The sequence below is a fragment of the Scomber japonicus genome, chromosome 4 (assembly GCF_027409825.1).
Source record: "Scomber japonicus isolate fScoJap1 chromosome 4, fScoJap1.pri, whole genome shotgun sequence".
Lineage (NCBI taxonomy): Eukaryota > Metazoa > Chordata > Actinopteri > Scombriformes > Scombridae > Scomber > Scomber japonicus.
In genome coordinates this window covers 27844786-27866580 of record NC_070581.1, presented here as the reverse complement: position 1 = coordinate 27866580, position 21795 = coordinate 27844786, and the positions used below count along the sequence as shown (strand labels likewise).

At 40.1% G+C, this 21795-nt stretch overlaps 1 non-coding gene across 1 annotated transcript; it reads right to left on the bottom strand.

Annotated features, from left to right (window-relative positions):
* Positions 1 to 772: 772 nt before the first annotated feature.
* On the bottom strand, positions 773 to 845 carry trnar-ccu (transfer RNA arginine (anticodon CCU)). Its single transcript has one exon. It is a non-coding gene; the product is annotated as a tRNA-Arg (tRNA).
* Positions 846 to 21795: the final 20950 nt, after the last annotated feature.

The following is a 21795-nucleotide window of genomic DNA, read 5'->3' as shown; positions in this document are numbered from 1 at the left end:
TTAATTTCCTTACAATATTTTCACTTCCTCATTTTTTTCATAAAACAGGCCACAAAATTGACTGATTACCAGTTAATAAAAGACTGGCAACTGAAACTCTGATCTTACCCTCAGGACAACGTTGGTTCATCTCCACCAAATGTTGTGTTTGAGCCATGGCGCTACAGATGGCAATGTCAGGCGGTCAGTTGATCCATGACTTTGGCCCAGACTAATATATTTCAACAACTGTTGGATGGATTTTCATTCAATTTTGTGCAGACATTCATGATCCCCAGAGGATGAATCATTGCTGTGGGAACTCCCTGACTTTTCCTCTAGTGCCCCCATGAGGTTAATACTTTTTTGGTTTATGGCAAAATGTCTCGCCAATTATTGGATGGATTGCTATGAAATTTGACACAGAGATCCATGCAGTACTGTGCGTTAGGGGCCTTTGTAGGTAAACATATTCACATGTGTGTTTGTGCATATTGTCCATGGACACAGTTTGTGTTATACTGAGGACTAAAAGTCAGGATACATCAGTCTTCCAACTTTATGGTTGGTTTTTGTGGTTTTGATTGACTTGTCTTGACAACCACTGGAGATATTGAAATGAAATTTGACACACACATCTTAGTCGTCCAAGTCTATGTAAACTGAAATGTCTCTTTAGGGAACTGACATGTATTTAAGGCCAACCAACTGTCAGTAAAACATTACTGGCAGAGGGCAGTTGTGATCTATCAATCTCTGGGTCAGAGGCCCATCACATCACTCTGCTTTCAGCCACCCCAGATGGGACTTGAACCCACAATCCCTGGCTTAGGAGGCCAGTGCCTTATCCATTAGGCCACTGGGGCTTCTATAGTACAAAATGTAGAGAGGCAATGTGGACAATTTAGAGAGGGACATAAACAGGAGAAAACATGGCACAGCAAAGCACTGAAAGCATGAGGAACACAAAAGCAGTGATGTAGTGTATGAACAATGCTCATGCTCAGCAGTCTTTGTCTGCAGCACAGACTGTTTTCCTGACATCCACAGTCTGTTGCTGAAATCTGCAAATTCATGACAAACAAAAAAAAACTGTAAATATTAAGCAAAACGAAAGAAGATACATATCTGTAGGCATATGTTGGGATAGATATGCCAAAAGAGACTCCGATGCAGACAACAGGGTGGACAGTCGACGGACATGTACTTCTGTTACATTGGGCGTCTTTGTAGGCGAACATATTCACACGTGTAGTCATGCGTATGGTCCACGGGTACAATCCGTGTGGACTTTTGCTGCCAAGGGCAGATTATGACATTTTCGTCATGCTGACCTTGGCAGGCAAGCTGACATGGAGTACATAGTTAAAGCTTTATTGTAAGAGCCAATGTTTTTGGAGATTGATTCATATGGGGACCAAAATTGAGGATATCTCAATCTTCCAACTTTATGGTTGTTTTTGTGGTTTTGAGTGACGTGTCTCGCCAAGTATTGGATGTATTGACGTGGAATTTGATACACACATCTATTATCCCCTGACTGCAATAACTTTCATCTAGTGCCATCATCTGGTTAAAATTGTAAAATTTTCAAATATTAATAGCTGCGAAATTAATGACATTTCCATCAACCTTAGCTGTAAATTTTGTTAAGTGCTAATTAGTAAATGCTTACTGTTCTAACATGACTAAACTTAGATGGAGAACATGGCAAACATTACACCTGCTAAACGTCAGCATGTTAGTATTGTCACTGAGCACATGTTAGTGTACTGACATGAGTAGTTAGTACTCCTGTGCTGAAGGTACAGCCTCACAAAGCTGCTAGCATGGCTGTAAACACTTTGTCTGCTTTTAATGTCATGCTTTCTGTCTCAACCTTTATTTTGTTACCTAACACAGCACATTATATCTTATACATTTTGTCTAAAAACAACTGCATAGTCAACATGGCAATCTTAAGCAGCTGTTAGCAACAAAAATATGTAAAGTGAAAGAAACACGCACATACTGTACATCTGGCACTAATGCTTTCTGAGTAATCTGAGAAACAGTTTGTTAGTGCTGGAACAAGTACTGAGTTTGGGAATTGTTACATAAAACAGATTGTCAATGACAGAGCGGACTGATTTGATCAAGCTCACAACAGAGCTTGGCAGTTGATGGTGGAACAGCTTTCTCCCTCCTCCAAAACACTCACTATATATCTATCATACACTACTCACTGGCCTGAGTACACACAGCGAGGCAAGAGACAAAGCAGAAACTATCCCACTGTTTTCAATCATTCTGCCAGCAATGTGTCACGATTTTGTTCGGGTTACAAATGTTGAAAAGAACCAGTTACAAATCTAGCTTTATTACATATATAATTTCAAAGCAGAATAAAGCTGCTCTCTTTGCTTTCATTTGAATTTTCTGCATGTGGACTAAATGAACCACACAAAGTAAAGTAGGCTACACTAACAATGATGGATGGATTGTGAAAGCAATTCCCAGTTTCTCCATCTGGAAAATGTAATGCAAAACAGGAAAATGACATTTTATGGCAATAGTTGGCCAAAACGCTTTATCTTTGAAATTTAAGCAAAATGCTGTGTTGAGACAGACTGTAAAAATCACAGTAATTGGTTTATTTTACATTTACCTGACTAAATTCAACTTGACTTTGACAGGCTGTTGTTACTAATTAGAAATTATCTGCTTGTCTCATAAGCATTTCAATGAAGGCGTTATTATAATGTCCCATATTTAAGCTGTTAAATAGAATTAAATTCTTTTTCTCTTCAGAATTTTCAAAAGCACCAAACCATTTCTGCCATTTCTTACAGCAGCATATGGTTTCAGTGTCAATCTAAAACAATTTATTTCAAAGAAGTGTGTATTTTGACTGTGTAACCCACTTGGTGTGTGTGTCCATGGGTACAGTCTATGTGGACCCTTGCTCATTTCAAGTTGTAATTGGCCCTTGGTTGTGGGTGCAATTTGTTTCACCCCCCCAATGATTCCTCTAACAAATGGGAAGTATAGTGCTCTGAATAAAAGAACATATGCAAGGTTATTGTTCTAATTGAGAGCAAATAAGACGAACACAGACAGAAGAAGACAAACAATAGAACACTTAATTTAAACATAAAAGTATTTGGTTGTTTTTGTGACTTATTAAAGATCATGTAATGTCAGTGTGTAGCACCAGTCTCCTCTTAGACTCAAGACACTTCCTGCCAAACATACACATGCCAAGTGGCAACAGCACAAAGCTTTATTTTTTCCATTGGAGTCCTTTTTGGTGTCAATAAAAAACACAAAATGAGCTCCTGCATCTTATAATAAGACACCTGTTACCTCAGCATAGTCATGTTATCAGTTAATCACTCTCATCTACACAAAGTCATTGTATGACACATGAAACTGACCCACGTCCAATCAGGCTTGAACTGAAATGTACTTCCTCTAATAACACCTCAATCATCCCGACCAAAAGGCCGCTAATGCAACAACAAGTGAAATCTCAGGTGAAGTTACAGTCCACCACGGCTGAACTGTGGAGGTGAACTAATTATCTCTCTTTGTTGAGAGACAATATGTGAGGAGATTACTGTGGAGGAGGACAAGCCGAACAAAAAAAAAAGAGTATTCAGCTTACAACACAACCACTGGCTGCTTCGGTGCTCCTTTAGATATCCACCCTTGGATCAGATGCAGAGTTATTAGTCATGGTCTTATCCAATCAGCCATCCTTAATGCTACTGGGCAATATTCTGGAGAGCATAGATTGTCTTTTATTGTCAGTTTGATTGCTATTGTCACTGATTTCATTTACTAACTCATTTCAGGCCATCCTATTAAATTACTAACAAAAATAATGATAATTGTAACTTCTAGTTCCTGAGTTTCTACATTCTTTGTTATTTCATGTCTTATTTTGTTATCACCTTTGCCTCTCATTTCACATCTTCACTTTCTGTCCTCCTGTGTTTCCAACTTTGTGTGTGATTACCTGCCCTACCCTGATTATTGTCACCTATGTTGAATTATCCCACTTTCCCTTGTGTATTTAGTCCGTGTGCTCCCCTTTGCCTCTGCCAGTTCATCTCTTTACTTCTTGTGAGTGTCCCAGCCTTTTTTCTAGTATATTCGGCCCCGTTTTGTTTTTGACTTTGTCTTCTGCCTTTTGTTTCCGTTACCTCTTCCTACCTTACTGCCAACCCGTTAACCAAACCTACTTACATTACAATCTTTGGATTTGAACTTTGTTTTTTGGAGTGGAGTCTTGCTCCTGTATTGTCAGTCAGTACAATAAATATGACAATAAATCTTGTAAGTGGACCTTGAGTTAAGAGTACTACTATTTCTGAACCCTCAACATGCCCCAATGAGTTTTTAACACATTCAGTAAGCTTGTAAGTGATTTGTACATTTGTATGAATATAGATTAAATATACTGTAAAGATTTTGTTCATATATCTGTATAATATAAAGCTTCCAACTATACTATAATGTGTTTGTTAACAATTAATTATAGGTGTTTTATACTGCTTATAAAAACTTTTAAAAAGGGGTTAAAGTAAATCATTACCAATGAAACATATTTTATTTTTTATTTATTATTACTTACATGTTTTTAATTTTCTGTTGGACTTCTGACATTCATGCCCCCCAGAGAAAAACGTTTGTTGTTGGGCCCCTATTGACTACTCTAAACTTGAAGTGACTGTTTAAGATGTTAAAAAGAATGATAATTGATTAATTGTTTAAATATTTTTTTATACAAAAAATCCAAATCAAAAAAAGTACTCAATATTTTCGCTTATTTTAAAAACAGATGGTCAAATTGCTTGTTAATAAAAATAACTGTTTGTTGAAATCTCGACCATACAACACATGATCACAACACAAACTAAAACAGTTAAAGTCTTTTTTAAAGGACAAATTCACTTTTTTTCAAATGCATTTCAATGGTGGAGGACAACTCCTGTGTAAAAATGTATTTTAAAGTGTACTTTTGTATATGAGGCTTCAGCCTAATTATGAAGTCAAGTCAGTATATTTTCTTTTTAGTCTTTTTAGTGCCTCATTAGCTCTTTTTGTCACAATTTTTCTACTGCAGTTGACCAAAAAAACATTGTTGAGACACACACTGAGATTTTTATTACTGAAAAGAAGACCGTTAAAGGTTGATATTATCATCAGGTTAACTTTTAAGTACATTTTTTCTCCAAACAAGGACTGTGGATTTTGCCCCCCATCACTTACATAAGTGTGTTAGGAAGGGGTCTTCTAATGGCCAGTATGAACAGGAGGAATGATTACAGCAAAGCCTCCTGATTGCTGTTTTAAGAGACTTAAAAATTGTGGACCTATCCTTTAAAGGCCACAGTGCCACAAGATGGAGGACCTGTCATAGTTGATATCGTGCTTCAGTGGTGCAAATGTTTTAATATATTTTCGATTAATCAGATTAAATGTAGAGTAAACGAGCTTTTGGGGCATGTTGCCTGCTTTGTAATCCAGTCATGAGGAGAAAAATGATGCGATTCACAATTTCACAAAACTCAAACAAAGTGTTTTACTCCACAGAGTGAGTAATAGCCTACAGGGTGTCAATAAACCAACTTGACAAAGTGTCACCGGATACATCATCAGTTGATGCTCTGGTATAAGCGCACAGATGCCTGACTCCGCTGTCTGCTGGATACAATTTCTTTTTAATGTACCTTTAAATAAATTTGTTTCTCTGTGCTTGAATCATCAACGAGCATCACTTCTCAGAAACACGAGGAAGAATGAAATAAAACGCGGACGCACACAGGCGCAGGCTGCTCAGTCATGTTGCCTCTCTTGTGCGCATAATGATTCATCAACCACCGTTTGCTCATGAGACCGTGATTTCGGCACCGATGAGTTCATTTTCGGAAGCTGAGTGTTTTGTCGTGGGCCCTCGGATGCCCCCACCCCCACCTCTCTCATCCCGCGTCTCGACGGACCAAACGCTGCTGCAGCAGCATCACCGGCAGCCTCCAAACTGCGTTTTCCCTGCCGTGATGGATCCCTCTCTAAACCGGTGAGCTGCAACCAGAAGACCGCTGTACTGGACCAGCAAGCAATGACTACAGAGACAATGTGCCATAGCTACATCTAAGGGATAAAAAAAAAAAGGCAATTATTTTTCTAGCAATGTTATAGGACCGTCTTGTTTACCTTCCCGACAGATAAGCAGCCGGTTGACAGTGATACGGCCGACATGTAAGAGCTGGATAACTATTCGCGTGTGACCGACACCCATCTGCAGCTGATTTCAATAAAATGAAAAAGGTAAGCCTGTTAACACGTTCAGGGTTTTTACGTCGGGCGTTGCGGGTTTCAGCCAAAAAACAACTGGGGGCTCGATTGGAGCTCATCAGGCTGCATTGTTGCATCGTCAATCCCCCCTTCTTGAGTTGAAATTGACGATTTGTCTGCTTTTAATTGGTCGCTCTTCACCTGTCAGCTCGTGAGTGTGGTTGTAGCTGCACTGATGCCCATATGTGACTTGTGAATGTCATGCCAGCTGCCTGTTTTTAATGATCAGTTTGACTGTGGTTCACCTCAGGATGCCTGGACTACAGCTGGCTCCAGACTGCCAAGTCAGTTTAGAGAAGCAGTGGCAAGTAGAATATATTCAAAGCTTAAACTGGAATTATTTTCTCAGCTTTTTGGGACTGATAATATGTTTGTGCGTGATGTGTGTGTTTGACAAAGTTATCAAATCCCTGCTTTCATGATTTCTGTAGGGAAAAAACCACAAGTGAATTCATAGTTTTGAAAGGAAAAACACGTCTTTTGAGAACAATTATAATTAAATCTTTGTCAGTTTTTAACCCAGTGCAGATTTATGATTTAATCAAGAGTAAATAACCATTGGTTGCTTTTCTCAGGCTTTTTGATTAATATAAAATCTAAAACCACAGCAGCATACTCCTCCTTTTCTGTCTTTGAAGTTTCATCTCCCTCCCTGCTAGAAACATTAGAAAACATAACTGTTATTTAGCATATAAAGTGTTAGTTATATGTGAAAGACATGGCGCAACATCAATATAAACCTATCCTTTGATCCTCTGATGCTGAGGATGAGGCTGCGTTCAGGTTGCGGGTAGAGGGGCAGTAGGGAGGTGTGATTGATAGCTAGGCCAGTGTTTCAGTTGTTGTTGTCAAACAGGAGTCCTTACAATTAGAAGCCCATTTTGTTTGTCGAAGGGGTTGATTAATAATTCATCCACAGCTCAATGGGACCACAAATCTGTGGATGGCACAGTGAAGGATCAGTGCAGCAGCGTACATGCAGCCTCCGCAGGCAGAGACACATTGAGTATTTGGGCAGCCTGACAACTAAAGCTTTGCACTTCACAATATAGTGTGTATGCCAAATGACCGCTTTTTTTTCCTATTTTCTGAACCTATACACATTTTTTGAAAATCTGTAAAGGATTGTTTGCTGTTATAACAAACAGCAGGTGAATAAAAGCCGAGCGGTGCAAACAGAGGACAGGAACAGTCCGGTATAAAGCAGCTCTGTTGGTGGTGGACTGGAGGCTCTCACTAAGGTGTCATTGTCATATCTGCTGCCAGGGAGCCAACAGCCACGATGATACCAGAGAGTCTGAAGGAAACCCAGCTGGCTCCGATCCAGGATGGGTGTTTTTTTAAACCGGCTTAGTCAGGGCTACTGCAGGGAGTGATTAGAGAAGATACCGCACAGGATCACACATTGGTATGACGTTAAAGGACACAGAGCATTAAAAGTCTTTTCACACCAGGGATCTGCGGAATAACTGCAACAACCGAAGCTATCATATTGAATACATTGAGTTGACATTTAGATTACTGTCATGCAAATTGTCTGCTCGAGTATTTGTTCTTGTCCTGAAAAGGTTGAAAGCTCCTTCCAGTTCCAGTATATGAAAGTGCTTCCATATTATGTTACTTTATATATTGTACTTTTAACTACACTACACTTATTTAACAGCTCTAATCAGCTCTACTCTGATGATTTTACACACAACATAACATATGATCAACTTAAAAAAACACATTGTTGAAGATTAAAACATAATAAAGTCAAAATTAGCTTCAGTGTACTACAGTATCTACAACATTAAAATGCACCAAAATATGAATGCATCAGTATCCAAAAATATATATGTAAACATGCAGTGTGGGACTTTTACATATAAATGAACGTCTGCTACATTCAAGCCCTTGCCAAATGAATTCACACAATCCTGATTAAACCTATCACCTCCACGTAAATCTCTCTGTATTTCACAGTATGCTGGAGTTTCTAAATCTGGTGTCGTTACTTGACTTTGCTGTGCTGGTGCATCTATAATGATGTGTTTGACGTTACCAGCAGTATTTGGTTTGCGATAAAAAGCGTCAGGAGTCTGCAACAATGTTATTGACAGTGTGTTTGTAATTACTCTCATTGCCAGAAAGGGGAGGCAAAAGTTCCACTCGTATATGTTATACATACAAAAAGAGAGACAAAAAACAAGACAGACAGGAACAATGGAAAAGAGAATAGAAGAAAAGTACTGGTGATGTACAATTAGTTCAGACTTACTTAACTTAATACTTAAAGGGAACCTCAACTATTAAGACTTGTAGATATATTAGATTAGTATTAGATTAACGTTGTCATCAACTTTACAATTGTGATATAAAAACACTCTTGGTGTCTTAATTTTTGTATAAAATTGGAAAAAAATCCTTTCACTCGTAGGTCACCATTGTTGTTTACATTGCAATGCAGTCTGGGTAGTGATGTCAAATGGTTGCGGCGGTCATCAGTCCCAAGTTTACAATATAGCGAGATAAACATGTCTTCTGCTCAGCCTTTTCAATTAGAACCTGAGCGTAACATTAATATGGAGGATTTTGCAATCTTAAATCAAAATGAAGATGATCGGAGAGGAGAGGAGAAGTTAGGAGAGGAGAGGAGACGAGAGGAGAGGAGAAGAGAGGAGAGGAGAGGAGAGGAGAGGAGAGGAGAGGAGGACAACTGCTCTCCTATGTCAACCGAGAGGGAGAGTGTGTGTTATAAAGAGCTCAGGTGTTCAAGGTGAGTGTTTGGATCAAACTATCATATGACAAAACTGCATCAGTCTTACCTGGAGAACAGTGGAGAGGAAGAGGAGGAGGGGAGGAGAATACTGTAAACTGTCAGAGTCAAAGGTAAAACTGGTGGACTTACTCTGATAACACACTGAACTAGCAATGACTATGGCTATGCCCACACTCTGTGAAACTGGGGTAACACCATGGTTTCGTTACCTAACCAGTGTCGTCACTGTGTTAGTGACTTGTCTGTGACTGTACCCAGCTGTCAGTCAAAGTGGCCTCATCCTCAATTATTCATTACTTTAAGCCTTAATAAAATTTAAATGGGTGAGTTATATAAATATTCCCACCCCCCCACCCCACTCCTCCCCATACAGCTGTCATGAATGGGAGACCACAACCCGCTGGACCAGGCTGGAAACAAGTCTATTTCTGCTGTAAAGATGGGCATTTTAACATGAGGGTCTATTAGGTTTGACTCATTTCTGGAGCTATAGCCTCATGTGGCCATTCGAACTGCAGTTTTTGTCACTTGACTTCATTTTTTTCAGCCCTGGAGGTTGCCGCTCGGGGATGCATCGCTACTTTCAACACAGTAAAGTAATGGAAGTACTTTGAGATGTGCTTTTCCATCTTATGTTTTAGAGATGGCAACAGAAAAGAGCACAAGAGTGAATAAAACTTCCTCGAGTATGACTGCCCATGCTGGGGCACATTAGCTGTATTATGAAAAGAGAAAGAGCAGAAATGTCATAAGGTATTGGTCTAATTGGCATTTCAGTGAACATGGACAATAGTCTCCAAAGCCCAGTCTCTTCACTTCTCTCTTCTTGTCTGTTCTTCTCCGCTGCTATATTAACTGGTGTTCCTCTCTACTATATCAGCAGTATGTGGTGGGTGTAAGGTCAGTTGACACACACAACAAGGTAATTACAATATAGCAGATTCACCAGCCTTTCTTGTCACTCATCCTGCTGCGCTATATATTGAATGATGCAGCACTATAAGCGAGTCAGTGGATTGCGGAGTCTCCTATGCTGTTATATCTGTTGCGGTTTACAGCTCATATTCATGCTATCTGTTGTAATCTGTCATCACTACGGATTTTTTTTTTGCAGTTTGGAAGGAAGAAAATAGAAAATATTGTTCAAAATACAGTAGATACAGTATATCATCTCAAGCTGTTGTTTGTCCACATTTACCATAGCAACAAGCCGTCAGTGTAACTTCAGTTCAGGCAGAAGAACAGCGCTCTGGACTCAGTCATGTGTACCTCCTTCCTCCTTGCCATCGGTGAAGTGTCTTATTGCTCCATCTGTTCAAGCTATTGTCTCATCGTATCCCCCCCCTCTCAAATTTGTGGATAAAGAGGACTCAAATGGAGAGCGTAATGGTATGATTTCTAAGGAGAGCGGCTCGTCTCATTCTCATATATATATCTGCGGCAGATGGAGATTTTTATGACCTTGGTAACGCCGCTCTCAGTTCCTCTCGTGCAGGAGCTGATGAAGTGCTCCGAGGTGATTGAAGTCTGCCTCTACTGATGCTGCTCTGTGCTGCTGAGTCAATGACCTTTCCTGCCATCAGGTTACCTCTCCTCTCCTCTCTTCTCTTCTCCTCTCCTTTCCATTCCTTCTTCTCTCCTCAACTCCTCCCTTTTGTCCCCTCTCCTTCCCTCACCTCATCTCTTCTGTCCTTCCCCTTTTTCCTTTCTTTTGTCCTCTCCTTTTAATCCCCTTTCTTCTCCTGTACTCACTTCTCTTGCTTCCTTTCCTTTCATCCCTTCTTTTCTCATTTTGTTTCATCTGTTCTTCTTTCCTCTCCCCCTCTCTTTCATTCCTTTTTTTCTCTCTTCTCTTTTTGGCCCTTTTTCTCTCCTTGTCTCACTTCTGCTCTCATCTCCTATCCTCTCGTCCCTTCATTTCTTCTCTTTTGTCTTCTCCTTCTTTTCTCCTCTCCTCTCATCCCTTCTCTTCTTCTCTTCTCCTTTGCATTTTGTCCCTTTTCTCCTCTCCTTCTACATTTGATCCCTTCTTTTCTTCTCTTCTTCTCTTCCTCCTGCCTCCTTTGTTCATTTTCCTCTCCTCTCCTCACTTCTCCTTTCCTCTCATCCCTTCCTCTCTTCTCTTTTTTGTCCTTCTTCCTTCCCTCTTTTCATTTTGTCCCCTCTTCTTTTCTTTCGTCCCTTCTTATCTCCTCTCCTTAGCCACAACAATTAGTCAATTAATCAAGAGTTGACAGATAATTAATCACCAGCTATTTTGATATTTTATTGATCATTTTTCACACATTTTTAGGGAAACATCAAAATTCTCTGATTTCATGTTCTCAGATGTATTTACTTTAAATATAAAATAATAAATATCTTCTTTGAATATCTCTGGGTTGTGAACTGTTAGTCAGCACAAAACAAAACATGTGAGGACGTCACCTTGGACTCCGGTAAACAACGTTTTTTACCACTTTCTGGCATATAATACACCAAACATATGATTAGTATTAGTATGATTAATAGATAGCAATAGGGAGAAGCAGCCTCACTCATCTCCCTCTTTCTTCTGAGTTTTCCTCTCCATATTTCTCCTTTGGTTTCTTGTCCTCTCTTCTTTTCTCTTTTCTTTTCCTCTCCTTTCCTCCCCTCACTTCTCCTCTCCTGTTCAGCAGTTTATTTGCAGCAGCAGAAAGCCACGAGGACAAATCAAATCAAACGATAAACGCTCTACTTTCGTCACACTGAAGAACTCTCCTCGCACGTTGGCCCTCGATATTCGTCAAATGCATAGTTATAACATCTCACATTTCCTTGTATAAGAGCTCAAAATAGTAACAACTGTTTTACAGTAGGCCCCTGACAAGCGTCTTGTTATCTCCCTGCATGTGTCATTTTACAATAAGTCCCTGCCTGGGCTGCATCGCTGAATGGATCCTCTGACACAAATTTGCATGTTAAGCTGAACGTTCCTCACCAGGGACAATTAATCAGCACACTGCAATTATGAGTCTCTGTCCCTTGGTGATTAATTATGTCTCGTGTGTCCACTGCAGGGAAGATCCAAGCAACAGCTGTTTGTTCATGTCAGTGTTTTTATGGCAGTCCGTATTTTTTATTCAACGTCTGAACAACTATAGTTTTTTCTTGGGATATTAGGCATTAAAATTGGGTTGAAATGAAATGAAATTAGAATAAATATTTAATGAAGATTTGGTTTATTTGTTCTGCAGCTAATTGATATGGATAAGAAATAAAACAGGCGTGATGGAGAAGCTGCTAAACATGTCTGAGAGGCATTTGCTGTGTGAAAGAAGAAGTGGCAGATGAGCAACACTGAACAGTGCTGAGGATGCTTCGGAAATAATGCAGGGTGATATTCAAAGCTCAGGGATATTTTTTTTTACGACTACAAAGAGAATTTCTGTAACCTTCGATTGGATTTCTGGGGCAGTTCTTCATGATTGTGTCTGTGGGTGGTTGTGTGTGTATATAAATAATACACTTTTTGGACAGGGACAGAGCTCACAGGTTTCATTGTAATATCTGCTGGCCTTAAATCACAAGTTGGCTTTAATTACGTATGTGTAAATACAAGAAAACTGGGGTTCATGACAGATTTTTTTCCTTTTGGACACCTGGCTCCTTCTGGCTGGTCTAAATCAAATGCATTCATTTGCGTACATATTCTCAAGAAGGAGGACAGACAAGCGTATCCATATTGACAGCCAAGCTAGTGGGAAAACTGAGGTAAACAAACACAATCGTGCAGACAAGATGGAAGGCAAAATGAATAGTTACACATTATTTAGCTTTTGCATTGTGCATGAAGGAGGTCAATTCCTACATGAAACTGCCTCCAGCAAGAGTCCCCTATCATCAATGCCGAGATTAATCGATTAAGTCTTTATTCATTTCATATATTTGACTCACTGACTACTAGTTGGTTGTCTCAGCATGCACAGACAGTGATCATGATAGGGAGTCAGAGCACAGATCTGAGCCGTCTGAAGATTAACACCATTGGATGTCTGCCTTCTGGCTCCTGCCACCGATTACATTCACTCAAACCAAACCCTGACCCCGGGTGTGCCTGTGTCATACAGCCCGGCCCAGAGGACCATATGGACACGACACCTCATGCCATCAGGCCTGTTGCCATCACCACGTCTCACTCACCAGACCATAAGATTGTTTTCACCTTTGGCTCCACATCATTTCATGCACAGATAACAGTATCAAGGTCCAAAGTGTAAATAGAGATAATTAACAAGACAGATATAGAGCCCCACATTTGTATATGTACTGGTGGCTGCATCTAATGATTAAGCATATTTGTTGCACAAATACGCAACAGGTTTATATGGCAAGTTGCTCTGAACTGTTTTTATTGCAGCTGAAAGGGAAAAAAAACTGCATAAAGAATTGCAACATTTGTATTGGCATTCTTTTGTGATGGATAATAGATATCTGTTGTATGAAAAAAGAGAAAACTACATAACGGTAGCCCAAAAAAATTGTCAGGGTGATGCTAAGTGAATGCTGTTGCTGATAAAAACAATGTCAGACCAGAATTTCTGTATTTTAGTGACAGTAAATGATAAACTTGGAGTAACGGTTTTTCTCCTGAACCAAACATATGGCATCCAAATCATAACATCTGGACTGTGAGAGTTCTTCACACCTTTGTGATTATTAGCTGTTTTCATTCACATTAATCAAAGATTGTCACTGTGTATAAGAAAATGGTCTCCATGGGTTGAAAAGGCTTTCTTCTCATTATTAGGTTTTTAATTTAAAAGAGTCCACTGTTTCTCAAGGAGGACACCAACTTTTAATATGTTATTATATCTCCACTGCAACAGCAGTAACCCAGCAGTCAGTATCCTACTACCATTACATTATTTATGAAAAAACTGCACACACACACACACACACACACACACACACACACACACACACACAAACACAACTGTCATGCCACGAGTGTGCAGGCAGCACCCAAAACAACAACTGACAGAAAAACATCACTTCAGCTAGCATTTACTGTCCACATTAACTGAATCATTTAATGATTCGACCTGCAGTTAGTTCATGTGCACTTACACACACATGCGTCTGCACACATTTGAGTGGAGGATTTCAAGAAGGAATACTGTAGCCCTTTGTGAACTGCAGATTAAACTAAGCTTGAGTTGGAGACTGGGAAATCGCACCATGGCTTCGCTTCGACTTAATCCTGCCTGTGCACAGTGTCAAGATCTTGCATAATAACGTCACAGTTTGAGATAACAGAAAAGTTGGAAAACTGCAGGAATATCATAACTTTCCACTGTAATAGCCACACCATTAACAATACATGCAGCTTGTTACTACCCTGTCTCCTGGAAATCAGGGTGACATTATTGTCAGCTGAATTTCCCCAAGGGGATGAAGAAAGTATCTATCTATCTATCTTGTCGCCTGGATTTTGTTCAGTGGCAATATTTTTTTAACTAGAAGAGGGTACTCAGTGGAATACAGATCTCCAGGTGTGTCTAGAGGCATGTATAGTATAATAGATATAATATAGTATAGTGTATAAAAAAATATGGGTAGAATATTGTAATGTATTGTAACTGAGTGTCTTGGCTTCGCTTAACTGTATAAACTTGATATGGAAATAAACTGGATGATAACAGAATATAAAAGAAAAACCCCTTCTTATATCCAACTCACCTCCCAAACAAAGAAGAGTTGAATCTCAATCATCTGTCTCTCTTGGATGCCCTTACAGTCAAGATCGCGGTGAAGCTAACAAAAATTAGAATTGATTCATCTTGTATTGTGTCCAACTTCAGTGGATCATAACATTATCAGGTGTGGAATTAATCTACAGATGCTCCAGTTCCAAATCAAACTTTTCTATAGATGTCAGTTTTTGAACCACAGCAAAGGCTAAAATGTGGCCTGACTTGTTTTTAGCTTAGCCAAATGTTGGAAATGCCTTTTGCTGCAGTTGTTGATCATTTGTGGCCCCTACTAGCCAGTAATCAGCAGTCAATGGCGGTTTAAAACATGTTACAAAATAGGTCTTTCACAACTTGTAAATCACTGCAACTGCAAGAGTCCTTAAGCATACAGTCATGAATGAACACAAACATTAGCATAGCATCATATACAGTTGACATCGCAGAGTCCTTAGCAAACAGTTGCCTATTTACACATCAGGTAGACCATTATTAGCATTATTTTGGAGTTGTTTGATGTTTGATGAATGTAAGTCCAGTATTCACTCTCCTTTTAGCTCTGTTTTGGTCTCCACCAACTCCTGAGGGAAATATCAGACTCTTTGGCTGCTTCACTATGCTCACCAGCTGGTCGCTGATGCTAAGTTTGTCTGTGGGCCTTTGGGTGCTGGGCAGGTAGGTATTTATAGCTTTTTGTTATTCAAAAACAGCTGTTGTGACTGAAAACAATGCTTTCAAAGCAGTGAGAGTGAACCAAAACCAAAACAATTGTGGGCCAGAAAAGCCAAAAACTTATCTGAAAGAAGCTATGAAACTCAATATAGATCTGGAGGGAACTTCAGTCGGATCATAATAGTCTGTGGTCACTTTGAGGGTCCCCTTTCATATGCGATTGATTATAACTGCAGTAATGACCATCAGCTTATATTGACAAAAAAACGTAATTCAAGTTACATTTCTCTAAAATAATTTTCAGTTTCAAGTTAGTTGCATATAAACAGAGACAGGGTTGCTTACAGCACATCTTACTTCCACAGTGCATGTGCTTTGTAGGAATGTTACTCCACGTTTCAAGTTTGATGGCTGGTTTCTGCATGTTTTGCGGGCCCCATGCTTTGTTTACTACTTTAGTAACTTGCAACCATGTTCGGTCAGGAGAGACTCTCGAGCGCACCCACACAGCCCCTTCACTGCCAGGGCCACAAAGAGTCAAGAACAACATTCAACCTTGTGACATTACACACCCGCACCCCCTCATCCCACACACACAAACTTTGACTGTAGCTTGAAGGAGTGATAGTACACTGTGTCATCCTCAGCAGTGAGGCAATTTGAAGCCTGTCTCCCTTTTCACAGATAGATGCAACATGTCCCCCAGGACTGCTGAACACAAACACTCTCATGATCACTCACCCTCACTATAACCTTGAAGCTAAATACAACAGTTTACCACATGGCACAAGGTGTGCTGATATATTCATTTTTTATTAGAGTTTGGTCCTCAGTGCACCTGGTCTATACCATTATGTAAAGCATACCTACACATACAGTATACATACCATATTTTCTCAAATGTACATTCTGTCAGCCTACGGGTGTTTCAATTTGCTAAACAGTATTTTATTCGTTGTTAATCCCTGTGGTATAAATCCCCAAACTAAGTTGATACACTATCTAGTGCTCTCCGTTTTATCTCAGCAATTAGCATTGCAGGAGATTTGCATGACAATGAGGTCACATCCTCACTCTTAACAAATGCATTAGCACATATGACGTCTGACTTTATTTCCCAGTTTGCAAGCTACAGTATATATTATTTAGTGTGCTTTCATGTGCAGTCACACTCGATGCACAAAGTGGAGCTTGTTGTGTTTAAGAAGCACTCAAAGTCACATGAATAATTGCTAACTCACAGTTACACGAGATCTTGTCATATTAACATCATACATTCATTGTGTTATGTCTGTCACCTCATATGTTGTAGGGAGAATATCAAAATAAATATTTAGAGGTTAGAATCAGAGGCAAACAAAATAGGATCTAAGTGACCAACCACAGTACTTTGTCTTTTTCCTGTTCATTAACATTGGCTAATGGACAGCAGTGCTGTTTGTTTTCTCTGGATTTAGAGAGAGGATGTGTGATGTAATAGAAACTCGTGTTGCTCTGTTACTGCGGCAGGATTAGCAACTCAAGAAAACGACTGACTTCTGCAATTCCTCTGCTGCCTTTTGCTTGTGTGTACCTAAACCTTGCAGTCGCCACTGCAGGCCATCTGTATCACTTAGATGTCTTCGACTTGACTTGACCTCAGGTCTCATTGCCATGCTTCTGTGTGGAGTGTCAGTCGATGAGCAGGTCACCCTGAGCTGTCTGCTGTAAATTCCTATCTCACTAATGGTAAGACAGCAGGAACAAACTCTCGCCCAGCCTCCATCCTCACCCTACTGAGGTTATAAGTCCTTGTTTGTGTTTCTACAGGCATTGCGTTTGCATTGTAAACACCACTGTTGCATGATTCACAGCAGGAGGGAGGCAGCTGTTTCAGAAGACTGGCAGGTAATGGGGCAGCAAGATGCTCCTGAGCCCCACAGGAGGCTGGAGGGCAAATCCTGGATGACGTGGAGATGAAATGCACCTCCAGCATTTCCCAAAGGGATTCTGTCTGGAAGCATGACTGTAGGTATTTGAGAAAAGAGCTGTTTTACACTTCCTCTTGAATGCTATACATTTCAGTGGCATATAGTTAGAGGAACATGCACAGTCAAGCATTAGGTGCTGACTAATAACAGATCTAATACTAGTCTGAGATTTGCCACCTGCACAGAGAGCATCTGTCTGTCATCAGAAGGCATTTTCACTCTTTATTAATCTGTTGGGGGTAGTAATGACTTTCATCTGGAGAACTGCAAGGGCTCCCAGAGGTTACTGATGGCACTTTCTTCATCCTATCCTCATCTTTTCTTTTTTTTAGATAAATAATTTATGCACAGCAGATACTTTTTTGTTCTGTTGCCATGTTTGTTCTTTGTTGATGTGTGTTCTGTGAATGCAGTGAAATCTGTTCAGTCCTCTTTTGATAGGTTGTAAGTGACAGACATGTTTTGGTAGGTAACTCCAACAACTATCCAACTATTCTGTCAAGTTTTTCTTGAGAAAGACGCTACCTTGATGCTCGATACTCCCAGAAAGGTTTATTTAGTACAGGTATAATCATGTGATGTCAAGCAAACAATTATGGTCCACATATAGACTTTGGCCTGCCAGTAATTACATCAACACATAAATCAGATAAAATATTTAAACATCAGTTACAAAATCAAAAAAACGGATTCATTTAATTTCAATCATTTGTAACTGAATATTTTAAAGACAGCCTGTGCTCATCCTGCAGCATCTTGGTCAACAGTGGCTGTTGTTCCTGCGGTAACAAGATCGATACATGCTTTTTGTCAGTGCTCTGTTTTTGTGAATGCTTAGTGTGCAATAGATTTGTCAAAATGTTTAGAGGATTGAGATGTAAAGAGAAGACAGCAAGTAACTTTTTTTTCCTGAATGGCAGAGAGAAGGGGGTTTCCATGTGGCACTGTGCTCTTTGGTAGCTATGAGATTGTTTCTGCTTGATCCACCTGCATACGCTTGGTCACTGCGCTGTGTAGAGTCTCATTAGTATGGGTGTCAGTGCCTCTCCTTCAGCTGAACCTGCCATGCCACTACTGTAGTAGAGCTGCTTGCCTGCCTGCCGCATTGTCCCTGGATGGCCGATGTGAAGCTGCCAGCACTGTCGCCTCTCAAGGATGACTGAAATGTGGGCGAGCATCAGAAGCTGAATGTCATGATTCAATAAAAGGACGTGTGTGTGTGTGTGTGTGTGTGTGTGTGTGTGTGTGTGTGTGTGTGTGTGTGTGTGTGTGTGTTTGAATGTACAGCACAGGAAAGCATGTTTCATATGGATCTATAAGGAGTAGGGAACATGGAGAAGGCCATTATCATTATCCCGGCTAACAAATGCAAACATAAAGCCTCATTAGAATGAATGGTGACGGCTGAGGGGCTGTAAAGTCACATGCTTTAGAGGGGAAAAGGCTGTTTCTATATAGGCAAATTCATTCAGTCTGCACAGCCACTGTATATTATGAATATACAGTAACATTTACTGTATATTATGCATGCACAGTATATTACAATTTGAGGCTGTAGTGTACATACAACTGTAAGTACCAGATATTCTAGTACAGTATTGACCCACGATTTTGAAGTATGCTGGTGTCTATGGAACTCCAGTGTTTATTTTCCTAATTTATTTGAGCAGTTTTTGATATGATCTTTGTTGGAAAAGGTTAAACATTCTCGAATGTTCAGAGCTGACAGTCTATCGTATTTGTTTGTTTACCCTGACAGTTTTGGCTTTAGCTCCACCGCCTTTCTTAAAAGCATCACAGGTGGTGATGTATAATCCAAGGACAAAACTGACATTGAGAAGCAAAGTGAAGTCATGAGACCTGATAACTCTCTTAGGGCAGAATACTTTTGTTTTTGTTTTTAATAAGGGAGTGAGAAATCTAATGGAACACGCCAAAGAAACAGAACTGTCGTGTCTGAAAAGAAGAAATACTACCACTAAATTATGGAAGCCACAGAAATCTATAAACTGTCACACAGGATATTAAACAAAAAAGGGCCTCCCACCTACCATACAACCTGGAACGAAGTCCTTAAAAAACTGCCAAAAAACATTGAAAAAGTCAGTGTCTGGACACTTCTCGTGACACATACTTGCTGGCTCATGTTGCACATCCTCTGATGAAAGTGGTGGAGTCACTGTTGTAGACCTGAAGTGACTCTTGAGACTTGACTCAAGGACAATTTAGGCCATGTTCCGACAGATGTTAGCACTGTGTGAAAAAATGCAACACAATAATTCATTTGAATGTGATTCCTTCAGGGCAAACTTCGCTGGAAAAAAGCTGAACCTGGCTTAACACAATGTAACTCTATCCCACAAGGCCAATAAAATACAGACAAGTGCACATGGTGGATTACTTTGTAACACGAACACTTTTATTTCAAATGCAGCATCATTTTAATGATTAGACCCCTGAAAGATGTGCAGAAGATGTCTGACTTGACCTGGACTTGATTTGAGTTGGACTTAAAAACAACTCTGGGTGGAGCAACTGTCTGTCAAGCAAGAAATAGCACAAAAGTACATTAATTATTGTCTTGTTTTACCAGACTCTCTTTGCATGACCCAGTAGTGATGATCTGTCAAACAAATGGACAAACAGGCTCAAGTTTATTTTAGGAACTCAGACTGATGGCCTATCAAGGTCTCCCTTTTCCTTATCCCAGTATTCAGTACATTAAAGCAAAGTTAGGCTTATAATGGCATTGAATGGAGGGATGGGATAATTGTATAGGCATGGAAAAGAGCTGAGTGGTTAGATGTCTATATTCTTTCTGTGTGCACTCAGAGCCTTTGTCCTTTGTCCCTCCTTGAGGCCAGAGGATAAACTCTCCTCTCACTCTGCTGCTCTGTCATCACTCCTGGCCATCATTCAATCAGCCTTCGTCTGTGTGACAATAAGATGAAACTGCGCTGCCTTTGCAAAGTCACCTGATTATGCAACATTCTGTTTTTAGCCTTCACAGCATCAGCTCATCTATTCATGTATTGCCATGCTTCAAAACACTGTGCAGCAAAATAAATCACAGATATAACTTGTTATTATTAGAGCGTTGCTGTGAAACTCATTGATGTAATATCACATAAACTGGAAGACAATGCTTGGCTTCTGTTGTGCTGTGATTGCACCGGATCCCTGCTGTGCAGTTTGCCATATCCAACTAAATCTAACTTTAAGACATCGCATTCTGTCGTCATGGTTTCATAGACCCCCATCCCACCTGCTCCATATAACGCACGCCACGGGAGTGAGAGTTTTTCCAGGCATGACTCGGAGACACTGACACCCACCCGTTTTGTTCCTCGGTTGCTCACAGTAAGACATATTGACATGTTGTCTTAGTGTTTTTGGTAATGCATTTGGTCCTGGTAGATAAGAGGCCCATACATCAAGCTGTGACAGGTCTGTCGAGCAGCAGCCTCACCTCATCACTTATACTCTCTCATTCATCCTATACAATCGCTTTTGTCTACGGCACTCCCACGCATTTTTGTTTACGTACTTTTATTTTTCACTCTCTGCTGACAGTTTTCTATCCAAAATGCTGTTTCTATCTATTTTCTATTTTTCCTTTCTTCTTTTTTCCCCTCTCTCAATTGTTTCTCCTTGTCTCTGCCCTTGTTACTGTCTGTTCCTTCTTTTTAATGTTCTTGCCATCCTGGCACCGAGTCTGTCGCACTGAGACTCTGCCTCATCTCAAGTTTCAGTTTGACTCAGACGTTCCCCTCCCCTCCTTTCCTGTTCCATCGAGGCTTTAATTAATGTATTTTTTGATGAACCTAAAATGCAATGCTCCCCTCTTTCTCTTCTTGCTGATAACAGCAATGGAAAAAGTAAACACCTGATGGAAAATGTATTTAAAAATTAGGGAGGCCTGGGTTTGAAATTAGTGGTGTTAGTGGCTCCTGAGGGTAAAGAGGGTGGGACAGACTCATTTGTCACAAGCTAAAGCCTTACAGAGTACAGCAGATTTAGCCGAACAGGTGAACGTGGTACACCACAGAGGAAATGTCAGCTGAAGTAATGGTGGTGGTGGGGTGGTGAAGGAGGGTGTTGGTGGTATTTGTGATTAATTAACTATTGGCTAAAACCCTCCCCATAACAACAATAGACCAATCATAGCTCAGCAAGCTGTCAAGCATTCGAAGTGTCTCCTTGTGCTGAGGTGATATGCAGCTTAAACATTGCTCAGATTCAAAAAAATTAGAGGGTGGTGGCTTTTTTTCTTTTTTAGCCAAAAGCTCAAGAGCAAAACTGTAAGGTATGGATTAAATAGTGTGTTTTTTCTGCTCCAATGCAAGCTGCAACCATT